Source organism: Neofelis nebulosa, chromosome 7 (genome assembly GCF_028018385.1).
Source record: "Neofelis nebulosa isolate mNeoNeb1 chromosome 7, mNeoNeb1.pri, whole genome shotgun sequence".
Taxonomy (NCBI): Eukaryota; Metazoa; Chordata; class Mammalia; order Carnivora; family Felidae; genus Neofelis; species Neofelis nebulosa.
Window position 1 is genome coordinate 80011175 of NC_080788.1, and position 4493 is coordinate 80015667.

A 4493-nucleotide genomic window follows, 5' to 3' on the forward strand; every position below is an offset into this window, starting at 1 on the left:
AGTTTCAATTATTTCTTATGGGGAAATTCGTTTTGATACACAAGTGCTTTGGATCACAAACACGTTTCCAGAACGAATTATGCTCACAGACCAAGGTTTTACTGTACATCAAATCTTCCCTGCTATTTCCACAGAGCATTACCAGTATCAATTATATCTATAGTTAAGTTCTGGGCTGATGAAGTTATCTTTTTGCAAGATCTTTGCATTAGTAATCAACTGACAGAAATGTCCATCTTTGAGGAGCACCTGGGTGGCTTAGTCAGTTAAATATCAGACTCCTGAACTTGGCTCAGGTCACGATCGGATAACTGTGACATCGAGCCACATGTTGGGCTCTGCACTGGACATGGAATCTGCTTAAGATTCTCTCTCTTTATCTCTCTCTACCCCTCCCCATTGCACACTGTCTACATACATACATACATATGTAAATAAATAAATAAATAAATAAATAAATATCTTTTAAAAAAAGAGATGTCCATCTTCAATTGTTTTTGCTTTAAGCTAAATTAGCCAAGTCATACAATTTAAGAAATAAAACCCTAGTTTTATTTTAGTCAGCGTTCAAACATAGAACTATAGGATACAGTCACAAAAATAATTTTTTCTCATAAGTTTTAGTCATATGAATTCTGATGGAAATACATATTCCAATTCAAATTTCCCAGTTATGGACTGCAATCTCATTCCTTTACTTCTTGCCCACCTCCTTAATATCTGTAGAGCTGTTTGCATATTGGAAAACCAGAAACTGTAAATTCTAATCTCACCTCTACTTATACATACAAAAAACCTTTTTGAATGACTCAGAGAAGTTTTGAAGCTATTGTTATACATTGCTAAGAGCAAAAAAATCAGATACGTTTCAAAATAGATCAGTTGAGAGGCTATGTGGTATTGTGGTTAGAAGTAAAAACTATAATGTTAAACAGATCTGGAGTCAAGTAATCATTCCACCACCTACAGATGACCTTACCTTCCTTCTTTATAAAATAAAATTAATAGGAGTGTTTACCTCAGCATTACTGTGAAAAGATCATTTATGTAAAATCTTGATGAAAACAGTTGACATAGTAAAAAAATAATCAAGCATCATTTACTAACCACCATAATAAAATACTATAAACATGCCTTCAGAGAATAAATCATCTTATATACTCAGTCTCTCAATGAAGATATGGCTTATTATTCAAACTTCTAGTCACTCACTTCCAAACCAAAATAACAAAGAAGGTACAATATTACAAGAATTGAAGATAAGCTCTATGAAAAGTCTTTTGATCTTGATCTAGTATCTTTAAAAACTACATTGTGAAAAACTACAATGTTTAGGGTGTCCTGTAGACACTGGCAAAAATGCTGTGTGTGTGTGTATGCGTGTGTGTGATAAAAACAGAAATAATTTATGCTGTTGTAGAATTTACATCAGAATATTACAATAAATATATGTTAATGAGAAGATAAAACACACAACTGTGTTTCTGAGAGATCAGTATTAATAACCTTAAAGAATATTATGAATGATCTGTAATCAATTTTTCATTGAGATCCAATGACATTTCACTGCACATAGAACCACTTTTAGGATACAATATAAACTTCTATTGATTAGTCTTAGCCAATTTGGATAATATGCCTCTCAAAAGAAATATATAGGTATAGGTATAGTGTTAGGATCTAGATCTAAGGTGCACTAGGCCTGGAACACTCCCCAGCATTTCTAGGCAGAAATCGCAGTACACAAGTATTTTTTCCAACCAGGTATTTGAAGTGCCTGCTATAAGAGACTTTTGAGGTAGCTGAAGTTCTTGATATGCACTTCAGAGTTCTAAAGAAATGATATAATCTCAGTAGATCAAAACCTCCAAGAAACAGGCACTTTTGTCTATCCTGTTCAGTGCTGTGTCCCTTGTATAGTGAACAAATGTAGCCCATACAGGGGCTCATTAAATATGTTTTTGATGAATACATGAATCTGTACCCTCCCTATAGCCTATGAAGAGAGAGTGGCTGGTAGAAGGTGGGCAGTATCATGGCCGACTCCCTAGGATGCAAGAACAATAACAAGAGAACAAAAGCTGGCTTTAAGTGCCAGCAGGAACAGAGATATATTGGCTAAATTCTTTTAAAAGGGACAGAGAGAGAGAGAGAGAGAGAGAGAGAGACAGACAGACAGAGACAGAGACAGAGACAGAGAGAATCCCAAGCAAGCTCCATGCTGAGCATGGCTCTAGCCCGCAGGTCTGATCCCAAGGTCATGACCTGAGCTGAAATCAAGAATTAGATGCTCAACTGACTGAACTGCCTAGGTACCCCTATCTTATTGCGTTTTAGTTTTGAAAAATGCAAAGACGCCAAACACTAGCATCACTCTACTGAGGAAATTAAGACGAAAAGAGAACGAAAGAAGCAGGTAACATAGAAAAATAACTAGCATTTTTTTTTATGTGTACTTCTTTTCCAGGAGCTAATCTGAAGACATTACCATTCTTTTATTTCTCATAACCAGAGAATGAGGTGGCTGCCTTCATTTTACAGATTAGGAAACTGAGGCACAGAAGGCTTAAGTGACTTGCACAAGATGACCCAGTTAGGAAGTGGTGAAGCCTGGGTTTGAACTTACGTCATCCGGCTCTAGAATGTACATTTTTATCTCATCTGTCTTCCACACATACAAAAGGTCTTCATGGTCATTGGCAAAGCTTCCCTCATAAATAACTCACTCAGTGGGATGCAGCACTGCTTAGCATGTCCCTGTGCTTTCTGCCACTAAGTTGCCGATAGACAAAATGGTAGTGTCTCTGTCAGTTTCCTCATCAATGAACTTACTATTGTCCAGACCTATCCAGACCGCTTTGCTTGGATATTGTGTGAAATAACCAATCAATAATCGTAAAATGCTATGAAAACATAGAGTGCTAGATCCAAGTTCAATATTATTATATGAGTTTACAGTGTGACAGCACAGCCGTAAAGGTCAAAGCTATTTTGAACTGCATAGAGAAAGGCATGCTGATGTGGAATACAGAAGAAACTGTTTTTCTTTATAAAAAGGGAGCTAGGAATTGAGGACATTTTAATGGAAATACTTCTCTTATTTGTAGGTTCTTTGGAACCCCCAAACAAAAAAATTAATTGGAAGACAAAATAAAGGGAGAAGACAACACCACCGCATCAAGCCATAGTAAAGGACAAGAGTAATGGGGTCAGGATGAGGAACCAGAGACGTTGATCTGGGTAAGTGAAAATCCATATTAAATAGACCAACATCTGCGAACATTTGAAGTGTGTAAATAAAAAAAGAGGAATTCAGCCTTAAAATTAAAGGAGTGACTAGAAATAGGAAAGAAAAATGAGAGAGAGAAAGAAAAAAAAAAAAGAAAAAGTAAGTCATTCATACTTGGCCCTTAATAAAGAAATATTTACAGAAGTAACTCCAATTTTATTTGATCCATTTTAAAGCTTGTGAGTCACTGACCAACCAACTCTGCTGTGGTATCAGCACTGTCATACCTATGCACAATCCGGGTCATCCAGAGCCACACCTCAAACTGATGCAAATGGCCCCCACATCCAGAGTAGCTCATGGGATGTAAAAGCCTTGTCATATGGAATAGTGAAAGAAAGTCTGGAAAAGGATCCTGAAATTGTATTATCACAAAGGATCTCTGTATTTGCAGAGCCAATTTGTTACATAACTTTTCCATCTGCCTTATATAATTCCATGATTTTGTGAAATAGGTACTATGTCAAACATTTGAAAATGCAGGGTTCTGGAGTAGTGGTTCTCAATTCCATGTGGATGTATACAAAACATATGTGAGAGGACTGGTAAGGTAGTTGTTGCAAAGACCTTTTTTGAAGCCTTATATGTCCAGACCTTTATATGAGATCACTCATTTTATCCTTCAAACAATCTTATAAGTAGTTACTCTCATTAATCTATTTCCATAGATGGAGAATCTGAGGCACAGGGAAGTTAAATACCTTGCCCAATGTCCCAGCTAGAAATGGAGAAGCCAGGAGTTCAAATCTCAAACCTTTTCTACCAATCATTTATGAATAATTTAACTTAAAACAGAGATGATTCAAGGTCAGTTCTATAAGAAGAGCATTTTGAATGTAGAATGGTGTTACCAGAGGCTGGTGGCAGGGGATGGGATAGTGATCAAAGGGTACAAACTTTTAGATAGAAGACAGACACCTTTGGAGATCTAAAGAATAGCATCGTGACTATTGTGTTCACTGAACTTATGGTAATCATTCGCAATATATATGTGTATCAAACCATCACACCTTAAACCTACACAATGTTATATGTCAGTTATAACTCAATAAAACTGGAAAAATAAATTCAAGATGATAATGATAATAATGTATATTTAAAGTGATCTCGAGTGTTCTTACCACACACACACACACACACACACACACACACAGGAGTCAAAAAACGATAAAAGGCAGGTATGTGAAGTGATGGATGTGTGAAT